Here is a 14,313-nt window from a genome sequence, read left to right as displayed (position 1 = left end):
CCTTATCCCCAGCTGAGCCACTGTGGGCCTCTATCTTGTGCTGGATACAGCGCAGGCCTCCTGGCCTGCCTGTTCCAGCACAAGATAGGATTGCATTATTGGTGTGATACCTGCCCTGCCCTGCCTTTTAAAGTTAGCTTATTTTTCCTTATTTTTGGATGCTTCTAAGAAGCATTTGTGCTGGCTCAGCAGCCTCTAAGCTGCTTGGACATTCTCCCACAGTATGTCATTTCCAGACAAGCATGTGCTAGATCCAGACTCAGTCCTCCTCTCTCTCTGGACTGGATGCTTGCGTGTGGCTTGCCATGTCCTAGGGAGCTGGCTGATGGCTTGCAGAAGGCACACCTAACTCGCGCAAGGAAAGCGCCCTACAGGTAGACCACAGCTGCGATACAAGGACATCTGCAAGAGGGATCTGAAGGCCTTAGGGATGGACCTCAACCTTGGCCTCTGAGCGGCCCGCTTGGAGGCAGGCTGTGCAGCATGGCCTTTCCCAGTTTGAAGAGACACTTGGCCAACAGTCTGAGGCAAAGAGGCAAAGAAGGAAGGCCCATAGCCAGGGAGACAGATCAGGGACAGACTACATTTGCTCCCAGTGTGGAAGGGATTGTCACTCCCGGATTGGCCTTTTCAGCCACACTAGACACTGTGCCAGAACCACCTTTCAGAGCGTGATACCATAATCTTTCGAGACTGAAGGTTGCCAGAACCAAACCAAAGGTTCAGGGAGCAGTAGGTAGCGACTGGATTTCTAGCTAGACAGATTGAGGGCCAAATCCTATCCAACTTTCAGCACTGATGTAGTGTTGCCAACAGGGCATGAGCTGCATCCTGCAGGGAGGAGCAGTCTTGGAGGCTTCTGCAAGAAAACAGAATGTTTGTTCCCTTACCTTGAGGCTGCATTGAAGCTGCATTGGCACTGGAAAGTTGGATAGGATTGGGCCCTGAGAGCATTATGGTCAAATCCTGTTCTAGGACTGGTCAGCACATGGAGGCGTTTATGACAGCAGAACACAGTTCACTGTTGTAAGATGAATTATGGCAGTGTGCACGGCATGCCACCGACAGTCATTGCAGGAGCACAGCCACAAATGGTGGCAGCGTGGGAGGCTTGCTACTGGATCCAGAAAGGCACATCTGACAGTGGCAGGGGCAGGAGTGGGTGGAATGGGCAGGAGAGGGGCAGGAAGGGAGGCAGATCAAGGCCTGGAAAAGGGGTGGTATAATGGCGGCAGCACCGCAGATATGCTATCCCCCTTCCACCTCCGACACGCCTCCTGCCTTCCCCCCTTCTTCTCGGGAACAGCCTCCCCCCACCAATGAAATGCTGGTGGAGCCTTTTCCAGCCACTGGTGCACAAGAGGTGCACCTCACCATCTCTGGCAGCAGCACATGGCAACACACTCCATTGGAACAGCATTTGCATGGCTGTAAAGCGTGCCCTGCTGCCAGAACACGAGTTCTAGCTGTGGAGCCTGTCCATAGGATTCAGCAGTGAGTGTAGTATGCCCGCTCCCTCCGCTAGGCATCACTGCTTCCTGCATTCAGTTTAGTCCAGCTATTTCTCAGTGTCCATCCAGCCTAATGACACATTTCCCACCAGCCTGCTTGTTGTTCTTTTTTCTACCCCCTTTGCCCCATTGTGTTTAATTATTTTTTCTTTGGAATTTTTTAATACAAGGGATATTATTTGACTCTTTCCCTATCTCATCTATGCCCATAGGTAAATTCTAGGGGGTGCCATGTCTGATTGCTCATGGGTGCTGAGGCTGCTTGACTTTAAATATGAGCCTGTGGGGTTCTGGGCTGTCCTGGAGGAGGTGATTTTTCCCAGATGGTTCCCCTCTACATGGTCTGCTTCATTTGGGGTGGTGGCATTTGGTAGATCTACCAGTTTTCCCCATTCAGCTGCTGACTTAGTAAAAAAGGGAAAACAGAACAAGGAAAGGTGCATGAGTGCTAACCACAACACCTACTCCCCTTTGTGCAGCTCTCCAGCAGTTTCTTCCCTGGCACATGGTCTTAAAGAAACCTCCAGAAAAAGCTTCCTGGATTGTGGCTTATCCTGGATCTTGACCCATAAGGAGAGCAGGAAGGAAAAGCACTCACCTCCTTCCAGCAATTGTTATCTCAGATGCAACCGACATAGACAAGCCCACATCTTTTATGCAGCTCACTGTCATATTAGGGGGTCGGATATCCTCAATTTTCAGCCTATGAGACAAAGAAGACACAAGCAGTGAAGGAAAGAAGGGATATTGCTGAGGAGAGAACTGGAAGGGCGGGCATCTGGAGAACTGTTCCCAGAAAACACAAGGAAGGAGAGTTACTATCAGCAGACAATGGAGTGGAGGACTCCAGGCCTACTGATGCAGCACATCCAGGGTTAATTTGCATTTGCAAGTAATCTCAATCATGGCATTCAAGCCAGGAGGAAGCGGGGAGAGGGGGACATCTTCACCAACTTCAAGGCAAAGGCATTGACCATCAGTCAATACTTGGAATTCAAGAGGCTGTTTTGGACCTTGAGCCTCTTGTCAGCCAAGCCCCAACATATCTGAGGAGACGTTTTGCTGGCTTGTTGTTGTCATTATGTGAACACCTGAGAGCAAACTATGTCTTAGTAGAGGGTCCAACATGAAGAATGCAGGCATGTACTTTGAGTCCACATCTTCCTTCAAAGTAAGAGCGCACTCTGAGTCTGATTATGAGCACGTATTATAAGGAGGCCCAGATCCTGAAAACCAGACACGAGTCTTTGGAACAACCATGTCGCCTCCCTTCTTGTACGGCATATGAGCCTATGGATGTGTAAGCAAAATAAATGTGGAATATTATTTACTGCTGGATTGTTGGATCCAAACAAGCTATTTCATGAGTTTTCCAAATAAAAAATGCTGCATCCCAAAAATAACCAAATAAGCAACTAAACATCTAAATACATTTTCACTGGGTTGGATTTCAGTCTTCCTCTTCTAAATGCGTTTATGAGGGAAACCGTCTCTCATAAAAGTTCTCTGATTCACCCACTTCTGGATGGCAGGGGCTTTCTCTTGTGTGCTGTAAAGCACCTTGCACATTAATGACATACTAATTTAACACAACAGCTGCATTTCTTGCACATGTATTTGTTTGAACTCAGGTGGTCACAAAAATCTCCTAGAAACCAACCTGCAGGGAGCCTTTCTTTCTGCTGACACCTCCTGTATTGGAATCGCAGAAGATCTGGCAAGGAGGTAGATGTGGTGTCCGCAGTGGCCCCTTTAATGGTAAGGCCTGGGCATCCAGCAGAGTGTGCTGCACAGCTGCAGCCACTTGAAGGCAATAGGGCCCTCAGGGATATAAGGAGCACCTGAGGCAGGGAGGGTTTGTGGGTAGCAGAAGGAGGAAAAGCTTGAGGAAGGACAGACTGGATTAATGGACTAAAGAATTGATGGTGAATGGACTTTAGAGACTGCTGGAGTTTGGTGTGTGGCTGCTGTGCCCAAGAGCTGCTGAGGACCAAGGGTCTGCTGTAGTGGTGGGAGGCTGCTGGCAGGAGAGAGGACCTCTGCAGGTTGAACAGGTGAGCTACCCTGGAGGTGGGGTCCAGCAGGACTGCAAGGCAGAATCAGGGTTATTTGTTGGGGGAAAGAACATTTGCTTAAAGTGGGCATAATTCTCCAGGTGGATGAATGTAATTTCTCTTGGTAATTCATATTTTCTCAGATAAAAAGTGCTCACTCTTCTCACTGAATCCAATTCTTTAGGTATCTTCTCCACCAGTGTTCTGGTTCTGGTTCAATCCATTCTAATATTAATCTGACAATCTGTTGCGACATATCTTCTCCTTACTCTTCTGGAATATTTTGTATCCTCACCACTCGAGCTGCACTATCCATCTGAGTTTCCATTAACATTGTCTCTGAGTCATGCTGATTTTCTTCTATCTCTGATATTTTAGCTTGGTCTTTTCTTATCTTTTTTCCCAATCTCTCAATCTCTTGTTTTTCTGATGTAATTTCCACATCTATCAGGTGTCCACTAAGTTCATCTAATCGTTTAATTAAAGCATCCACACTGTCTTGGGTCTGTGCAGATTGATTTATTTGTTGCTGTACCATTGCCAACAGTTTTTCCATGTTGTCTTGCATAGTCTGTTTCCAATCTTTCCCTTTTGCTTCCTCTTGTACTAATTTTCCAAATCCCATCTCTGACACTGGCAAACTTTAAACTTTCGTACCCGCCATCTTCGTTCTTCCTTCCTTTGAAACTCAAATATCTTTTGTTTGCAATGCTCTTTACAACCACTAGATGTCCTCAGTGTATTATCTTCCTTGCTCCACTTATAGACACAAATCTAGTTCTTGCAATGTCTTTTAAAATTCACTAGATGTCACTAGATGTCACTGGTGCACTGTTTTTGTTTCTGTTCTCTTAACTTATTTATAGTTATAGCCTTGGCAACAACATTCCTCTGTTCGCAAGAATCTCAAAACATCCAATCACTCTTTCTGACAATCCCAAACAATAGTATCAAACCAAGGCAATAAACGCTCCAATGCACAAACTTTATCCAAGGACAGTTAATTTATAATCCACCGAAGTTCACAGTTATAAAGTTGTAATTATACTTTCATATATCCATAAGGAGCTTGGCAAATCTCTTCTACAATTTCTCCTCACACCAATAAACAGCTGAGGGGGGAAGCCTCCCCCCTCCTCTTCTTCAAAAAAGAACCAGATCACCCTCTCTTTGCTATGCTACCCTCTCGCTATGCTACTATTTGTGCCATTTCTCAGTACTAACTCCAAGATCGAACAAAGGGGACCTCATCCTGGTGCCCTCCCTTGCATCTGGCATAGCCCATTTCTAAGATCAGGAGGTTGCACATACACATCATGACTTGTACCCCGTAATGGAATTTTCCTCCAGAAACTTGTCTAATCCCCTTTTAAAGGCATCCAGGCCAGATGCCCTCACCACATCCTGCGGCAAGATCAACCACACGCTGAGTAAAGAAATATTTTCTTTTGTCTGTCCTAACTCTCCAAATTTGTGTGGATGTCCCCTGGTTCTGGTGTTGTGACAGTGTAAAGAGCATCTCCCTATCCACTCTGTCCATCCCCTGCATAATTTTTTATGTCTCAATCATGTTCCCCCTCAGGCGTCTCTTTTCTAGAATGAAGAGGCCCAAACACCTTAGCCTTTCCTCATAAAGAAGGTGTCCCAGCCCAGTAATCATCTTAGTCGCTCTCTTTTGCACCTTTTCCATTTCCACTATGCCCTTTTTGAGATGTGGCAACTGGAACTGGACACAATACTCCAGGTGTGGCCTTACCATCGATTTGTACAATGGCATTATAATATTAGCCATTTTGTTCTCAATATGTTTTCTAATGATCCCAAGCATGGAATTGGCCTTCTTCACTGCTGCCGCACATTGGGTCAACACTTTCATTGACCTGTCCACCCCCACCCCCCAAGAACTCTCTCCTGATCTGTCACAGAACCCCTCAGCCTATATCAGTGATGGCTAACCTATGGCACACGTGCCACAGAGGGCACGCAGAACGTTCTTGGTGGGCACTCGAAGCCATTGCCCCAGCTGCCAGGTGCAAGCCTCTGCTCGCCGCCCCTGGAAGGCACCAGCAGCCAGGGCAAAGGAGGGAGGGGCGAGGCCAACAGGGGGGAAAGGAATGGACAGCAGGGGGAAGAGCCTGGCCCCTGGGGAGGAGTCACACCCAGCAGCTCAATGGGAGCGTTTCCTCCCTCCCCTGTCTGGGGTAAGGCGGAAGGCTCCCACGCAGCGTGAAGGTGCGGCGTGTCGGGCAGACTCAGCAAAGCTGCTGCTGCTGCTGCTGGCTTTGAGGCACCAGCCCTGCACGAAGTAGGTCTCATTAAAGTCATTGGGACTTGCTCCAAGGAAAGCGTGGCTGGGATTGCAGCCTCAGAGCCCAATCCTACTGTAGGATTGCATGTCTATGCAGAAGTAAGTTCACTGTAGTCAGTGGGGCTTACTCCCAGAAAAGTGAGGGTAGGATTGCAGCCCTGGTCAAAAGGGGGGGGGGTTGCTCCTAGTTTAAGAGCCCACTCCTATGCATGTCTACTCAGGAGTCAGTCTCATTAAAGTCATTGGGGCTTGCTCCCAGGAAAGTGTGGCTAGGATTGCAGCCTGAGAGCCCACTCCTATGCATGTCTACTCAGAAGTAAGTCCATTGTAGTCAGTGGGGCTTACTCCCAAGAAAGTGAGGGAAGGATTGCAGCCTGAGGGTGCAGTGCAGACATTCCCATGGTGGGGTTGGAGAGGAGCTAGTTTGGAGGTGAGCACAGCTCACAGCGTGGCATAGCTGGAGGGGAGCAGAGCGGTCAGGCCACAGCATGGGCTTTGTGGCGCCAGCTCTGCACATGCTGCTGGCCCTGCCTTATTGCCCACTGGGGGCTTATCTGTAAGAACGTCACACAAAACTAATATTTATATGATCTTAAAGGTAAACCACAGAATTGCTTCTCCAATCCTACTGGAAATGAAGTGCATGCACAATTTCACATAGCTGTGAGCATGAAATACAGCATGATGCAGCTACCCAACCAGGATACTGCTGGCTTAATAAAAAAATAAATGCAATCTTGCACAGTATTACTATTTTTGACAATATTTATATTTCACTTCTAACTGCTCCCTGTCCCTAAGGGGCTCAAAATGTAAAAAGAAGCAAAAGAAAACCAGTAGACAGCCTCCAGAAAAGACACTGCTGGGGTGTGGAGGGCCCGTTACTCTCCCTCTACTCAATAAAAGAGGAACACCCACTTACCCAGCATGTAATTGCCCAGCGTGTACACAGTGAGCACAATTGCCCAGCATGTGATTAACCTGTGGAACTCCTTGCCACAGGATGTGGTGATGGCATCTAGCCTAGATGCCTTTAAGAGGGGATTGGACAAATTTCTGGAGGAAAAGTTACTAGGCCTAAACGGGTTACTAGCCCTGATGGGTATGTGCTGCCTCCTTATTATAGATGTGGGCCACTGTGAGATACAGGAGCTGGACATTAATGGTTCAAAAACAGGCCAAATGCAAACTGTTACCTTTCAATAAAAAGTTGTTTGTATCATTGAAAACTCTGTTATTGTGTTTTTCTTTTAAGACAAAAGATGATAATGTATGAGTTGTTTTTTTCTAAACTAAAACCTCAGTATTCAGGTTAAATTGCCGTGTTGGCACTTTGTGATAAATAAGTGGGTTTTGGATTGCAGTTTGGGCACTTGGTCTCTAAAAGGTTCGCCATCACTGGCCTATATGTGAAGTTTTGATTTTTTGCCCCAATGTGCATGACTTTACACTTACTGACATTGAAGCGCATCTGCCATTTTGTTGCCCTTCTGCCACTCTGGAGAGATCCTTCTGGAGCTCCTCACAATCACTTCTGATCTTCACCACTCGGAAAAGCTTGGTGTCTTCTGCAAACTTAGCAGACTCTAATTCTGTGGCTAGAGCAGCACATGGCCAGAGGAAACTGTCTTCTACCAGATTAGGCCAGGGCTCTACCCAGGTCCATATTGGCATCACAGTTTGGCACTCTCCCTGGCACCATACTTTCCCAGCACTACTTGGAGATGCCACCAGAGGGTGGTGGAGGGCCATTCTGGAAGTGAGGCAGGGAAGGTGCTGCCATTGAGCCACAGCCTTTCTTCACATGGCCCTGCAGGCATCCAATGACAAAATAAGCAGAAGTTCCCGAGTGTGTGTGCATGACAGGGACAGGAGTGGCAGATCAGAGAGCCTGTGGTTGCTTCCACCTCAGGTCTGGGAATTCAGGGCATCCTGCAAAACGCCCTGTTGGTCATTTCATGCCTGGATACAAGGTGCTCGCTGGTGGCATGTATCAAAGTCACACCCTTCTCCTTTCTAGGAACACCCCAGCATCTCACACTCACCCTCAGGGGCTCGCTGGGGTGGGCTGGGCTGGGCTAGGCCAGGCTTGATGCTGGAAAGTCACCTCCTGCCCTGTCAAGTCAGGGTGTAAGAGGCTGCCTCGGGCTCAGACTGTGGGAAAGGCAAGGCTCAGTTCAAGCCACATTACTCATCTCTCTGCCCACATGGCTCATGTCTCCTTGTTGGGATTTTTATGCTTTGGACCCAGCCACTGTTTGCATCTGCAGGCGAAGGACTCCTCCCTTTTCCCCTTCATGCTCTGTCCTTCTCTTGGTTGTGGACTTTCATGTGTTCCCACTGGCCAAGGGGCTCCCTGTTGACCCCTCCGTAGCCTTGCCTGGCTCATCATTCCTTCTTGCCCTGTATCCATCTCCCTCCAGGGGCCACTGGCTTAGGAAGGTCATCTGTTCAAACCAGTTGCTTTCCCTACTCAACTTTTCCCCGACTCCCCCAGTGCTGCGACTGAGAGAGAGGAACCAAAGGCGTCACGAGAGTCGGTGTCACTTTCCATTGGGCTCAATGCATGTCCCTTCTCAGCTATCGGTTTGACCGTTTTAGGCTGCAAACCTAACCATACTTTCCTGAGAGTAAGCCCCACTGAAGCCCCCTACTTACTTCTGAGTGGACCTGGTTAGGATTATGTCCTCAGTTTCACAAACCACCAACAATCAGGTCGTGACTCACAGTTTGGGAAACACTGTACTGCATCGTCTTGTTCCAGGGCCTTGTTCTCTGGTGCGTTGAACTAAGGTGCGCAAAGTCATGGACAACCTCCAGTTCATGCACAGAGATTGTAATGCAGGGAGGTGAGTCCACATCCTGAACCATGACCTGTGTTTTCTTAAGGTTGATTGTCAGTCCAAAATCTTGGCAGGCCTTGCTAAAACGATCCATGAGCTGCTGGAGATCTTTGGCAGAGTGGGCAGTGACAGCTGCATCATCGGCAAAGAGGAAGTCACGCAGACATTTCAGCTGGACTTTGGACTTTGCTCTCAGTCTGGAGAGGTTGAAGAGCTTTCCGTCAGATCTGGTCCGGAGATAGATGCCTTCTGTTGCAGTTCCAAAGGCCTGCTTCAGCATGACAGTGAAGAAAATCCCAAACAAGGTTGGTGCAAGAACACAGCCCTGCTTCACGCCGCTTCGGATGTCAAAGGGGTCTGATGTGGAGCCATCGAAGACAACAGTGCCCTTCATGTCCTTGTGGAAAGACCTGATGATGCTGAGGAGCCTGGGTGGAAATCCGATCTTGGGGAGAATCTTGAAGAGGCCGTCCCTGCTGACCAGGTCGAAAGCCTTCGTGAGATCTATGAAGGCTATAAAGAGTGGCTGTTATTGTTCCCTGCATTTCTCCAGCAGTTGTCTAAGGGAAAATACCATATCAGTGGTGGACCTGTTGGCTCGGAATCTGCACTGCGATTCTGGATAGACGCTCTCTGCAAGTACCTGGAGCCTCTTTAGTGCAACTCGGGCAAACAGCTTTCCTACAACGCTAAGGAGAGAGATGCCGCGGTAGTTGTAGCAGTCACCCCTGTCACCTTTGTTTTTGTACAGGTGGTACAGGAGGTGTACAGTGGATAGGGAGATGCTCTTGACACTCTCACATAATACCAGAACCAGGGGACATCCACTAAAATTGAGTGTTGGGCGGGTTAGGACAGACAAAAGAAAATATTTCTTTACTCAGCGTGTGGTCGGTCTGTGGACATCCTTGCCACAGGATGTGGTGATGGCGTCTAGCCTGGACGCCTTTAAAAGGGGATTGGACAAGTTTCTGGAGGAAAAATCCATTATGGGGTACAAGCCATGAAATGTATGCGCAACCTCCTGATTTTGTAAATGGGTTATGTCAGAATGCCAGATGCAAGGGAGGGCACCAGGATGAGGTCTCTTGTTATCTGCTGTGCTCCCTGGGGCATTTGGTGGGCCGCTGTGAGATACAGGAAGTTGGACTAGATGGGCCTATGGCCTGATCCAGTGGGGCTGTTCTTATGTTCTTATGTACAGCGTGATGATGCTTGTATCCCCCATGTCTAGAGGTACTCCACGTGCTCTCCAGCAGAGACAGAGGATTTCATGCAGCTCAGTGACAATGATCTCTTTGCAGCACTTTAGGACTTCAGCAGGGATGCTGTCTTTTCCAGGTGCCTTGCCAAAGGCAAGGGAGTCCATGGCCACGTGAAGTTCTTCTAGGGTTGGTTCACTGTCAAGCTCCTCCAGCACAGGCAGGCACTCAATGTTGTTCAGCGCTTCTTCGGTGACTATATTTTCTCTGGAATTTTGCTCAGAGTAGTGCAATACCATAGTCTTTCGAGACTGAAGGTTGCCAACATGCAGTGCTGCACCAGCTTTCCATCTGCTGCGCCCGATCCTGGATGACCTCGCCTGCAGCAGACTTCAGAGGGGCAATTTTCATCTGTGTTGGACCTAGGGCCTGCTTGATACCATCATACATCCCCTTGATGTTGCCCGTGTCAGCTGCTATCTGTATCTGGGAATACAGCTGGAGCCAGTAGTCGTTAGCACATCTCCTGGCAGTCTGCTGACTTTGCTGCGAGCAGCTCGGAGGACCTGCAGGTTGCGCTCACTGGGACAGGCCTTGTGTGCTGCTTGAGCTCTCCTCTTTTCCTCAATGACTGGTGTCAACTCCTCAGAGTGGGCTTCAAACCAGTCTGCTGTCTTGTTGGTCTTCTTGCCAAATATGGACAAGGCGTTGTTGTAAACGGCATTCTTGAAATGTTCCATCTGTTGGATGCGTTTGCATCGACCAGGCCTGGAAGAGATTCCTCAAGCGCTCGTGCAAATTCCTCCACTTTTCTCTGATCCCGGGTCTTGCTGGTATCAATGCGAGGTCTTCCTTCCTTTTTCGTGTGATACAGTCGCTTTGTTTGCAGTTTCACTCTGCTGCGCACCAGGGAGTGGTCAGTGTCGCAGGCAGCACCCTGATAACTGCGTGTGATCTTGATGCTGGGAAGGTTGGAGCGTCTGGTGAGAATCAGGTTGAGCTGGTGCCAGTGCTTTGATCTTGGGTGTCTCCAAGAGACTCTATGTTGGGGCTTCGTGTTGAAGAAAGTGTTGCTGACGCAGAGACCGTGATGACAGCAAAACTCCAGCAGGCGTTGGCCATTTTCGTTCATCCTCCCGGTGCCGAACTGGCTTAAGCAAGTGGGCCATGAACTGTGATCAGCACCAACTCTAGCACTGAAATAGCTGAGGATGAACAATGGCTCTTTTACGGGGATCTTCTTGATAGTGGTGGCCAGGTCATCATAGAATTTGTCTTTGGCTTCTGCTGGAGACAACAGAGTCGGTGCATAAGCACTGATGAGAGTGACAGGTCCTGCTGATGACTGGAGCTGCAGGGACAAAATTCTTTCACTTCCCCCAGTAGGTGGGATGATGGATTCCAGCAGGGTATTTCTGACCACAAAACCAATGACAACCAACGGGGGGGGGGGGGGGGAAGAAGGCCTTTCCCTGGACATTTCCCTGCATTCTGCCACCGAAGGCTCACTTCCTGCTCCCCAGTCTGGCCCCCTTCTGCTACAGGGGTTTGGTAGGGGGAAATGCACCTGGGCCTGAAGCAACAAGGGGCAGAGAAGCAAGGCCGTTCCACTACCGCCAGTGGGACACAGCACACATTGCACTGCAGAAAGCAGGAAACCCCCACTCCACCCCACCCCTCTCTATCTGAATGTGTCAAGGACAGGAAGTCCTTTCACATCCACTTGGATCCTAAGGATTGTGAAGTAACAACTGAGAAAGCAGCACCAATCTGAGCCTGTATGTGCAGCTTGGTTTCGACTCAGTCAAACATTCCACAGGTTACTGTGCTAGTTTTAAGAGCCTCTGGACTGGTTGACCTCTCATTCTGTGCAAAGTACCATGTATGCTGCTTGCACGATAATAATGTACTAATAAGGAAGTTTCTGTAATGAGTCCAGCCTATGTGTGCATTTCAACACACCCCCGAGTTTGTGGTTGCAAGCACTACACAATTAGAGGAACTTCTTGGAGAGCAGAATCTAATCCATGTGCAGCCAACTAGTATATACTCAGGTCTCCACAAGCCCACTCACCAGTTGGATATAAGACAGTCCTGCCCCACAGCCTTCTGGCCAGCAGCAATTCCTACCACCACCCTCTCCCCTCAGGAGTCTCCATGCCACTGCTGAGGAGTTGAGAAAGAGCACAGGCTTCTTCTGAGGGAGCAGCAGAGCTCCCAGGATTTGTTCCACAACCCAGTACCACCTGCTTATATGCCAGGGGACTTGGGGTCCAAGGCAGCCTGTTGTTGGCAGCCAGACACCACAGCTAGCTAGTAAGCTAAGCCAGCCTTTGTGGGCCCTGTGCATGCTCTGTGAGCAGGAAAGCTGGCATTTTGGAGAGTCCCCTGTACTGGGAATGATCTTCTCACTGGCGTTCCTGGAAGGGAGGGCACAACACTAAGTTTTGCAGGCACTCGAACTCTGGTGTAAAGTGGTCCCTCCCCCCAGCAACATGGGAGCACCATTGTGGGCACACCACTGCCTTAGGCCAGTCACCATCTCTCAGCCTCGCATCCCTCGCAGGGTTGTTGTGAGGACATATGGAGGGAAGGAGCCATGTACACCAACCTAAGCTCCTTGGAGGAAGGGAGGTGTAGAAATGGGAACAATAAAATAAGAAATAAAATCCCTGCCAGGCAGCCCCGGCTGGGAAATCTCCAGGAGGCCGAGACCACAAGTGCCTGAGGCCGAGTGCGCTGGTGCCAGGCAGCCCTGATACCTGGAACATTCTTCCTTGTGCCCAAAAATGTCTGGTGGGAACCAGGGACGTGCGGTGGGTGGGGAAGCAGATGAGGCAGAGCCTCCCCACTGGAGTCCTTCGAAAAGCGCTGCCGCCGCCGCCGCTGCTGCCGTGTAAGGCACTCCAGCATTCTCAACCCAAATGGCACCCCCACTAGCTACGCCACTGTTCACGCAGTTTCCCAAGTAGGGGCGGGGGGGGCGCAAGGTGGAATCTGGGCTCATTTTGTCTTCTGGGCTTTGTCTGTTGCCAGCGTAGACAAGCCACACCCCACCCAGGGGCAGATCCAGAGTTTGTGTTTGGGGGGGGGGCCATGAGCACTAGCTTAACTCTAGAGTCCAGGTCAACCAAGCAGATAGACCTGGACTCCCACCTGGACTTGGACTCCTGATCTACCTGCCAGATAGACCAGTGCTCCCAGTTGAACCTGTGGCCTCCATGGCGGAGATTTGCTGTGTGGGTAGACCTGGGCTCCCAGTCTGACTGCTCTGTCAGATGCCCCGCCCAGTGGACGCTCTCTTTTCTCCCAGCTTTGCTCCCCATTCCAGCAGGTGCCCTTAAATTTACATGCAGGTTAAAGGTGTTTGGGGACATAGACACATGTTCCCATACCTTGAGGAGGCCTCAGTGACTGCCCCTCCACCACAGGATGCAGCGCATGCCCCATTGGTACAGTTGCACCAGTGCTGGAAAATTGGACAGGATTGGGCCCCCAGTTGAAGGTAGGAAAGGCTGGGATTCTCTCATCATGTGAAAGGAACAGAGGAGCACTTCAAGAGCTGCGCTCCCCCCCTCGTTAAACGTGGATAGCTGTGGATAGCGTTGCAGTCTAAGAGAACCCAATCCTTGGCATGTCTACCCCCTCCCCCAGTTTCACCATGAAACATCCATTATTTTTTCCCCATCCACCCCCCTTTTTGGAGGATGCTTAACAGCCAATGTGAGAGTGAACTGAAAAGGAAGGTTTGCTCAGGCTTTGACTTTTTAGTTGGTTCTACTATGTTTAAGTGTGTGTGTGTGTGTGTGTGTGTCCCCTAACAGCTCCAGCTGGCTAATTGCAGTTCTGGGGGGGGGGGCGGACTGCTATCTGGGAGACACCCAACCCTATGTCTTCTCAGAAGTAAGTCCCATTATAGTCTATGGGGCTTGCTCCCAGTTAAGTGTGGACAGGATTGCAACCTAAGACAGCCTAATCCTCTGCAGGTATACTCAGAAGTAAGTCCCATTATAATCAGTGGGGCTTCCTCCCAATTAAGTGTGGACAAGATTGAAGCCTCAGAGCCCAATACTAGGCATTCCTACTCAAAGTTCCACTATAGTCTCGCAGTGTTTCTCAAACTGTGGGTCGTGAGCCAATTTCAGGTGGGTCCCTATTTATTTCAGTATTTTATTTTTAATAGACTTGATGCTCCCATGGTATGTGACTGCATTTGGGGAAATGTTACAGACCAGTACTTTTAACAAGCAATATGTATATTCTTTTAACAACAGTAGTAAATGGGACTTACTCCTGGGTAAGCCTAGAACTGTTGAAAGTTTTCCTGCTTGATGGTGTCACTTTCAGTCATGACATCATTTCTGGTGGGTCCTGACAGATTCTCATTCTAAAATG

This window comes from Tiliqua scincoides, chromosome 4 (assembly GCF_035046505.1).
Source record: "Tiliqua scincoides isolate rTilSci1 chromosome 4, rTilSci1.hap2, whole genome shotgun sequence".
In the NCBI taxonomy this organism is placed as follows: Eukaryota; Metazoa; Chordata; class Lepidosauria; order Squamata; family Scincidae; genus Tiliqua; species Tiliqua scincoides.
Note: the sequence above shows the minus strand (reverse complement) of the source record.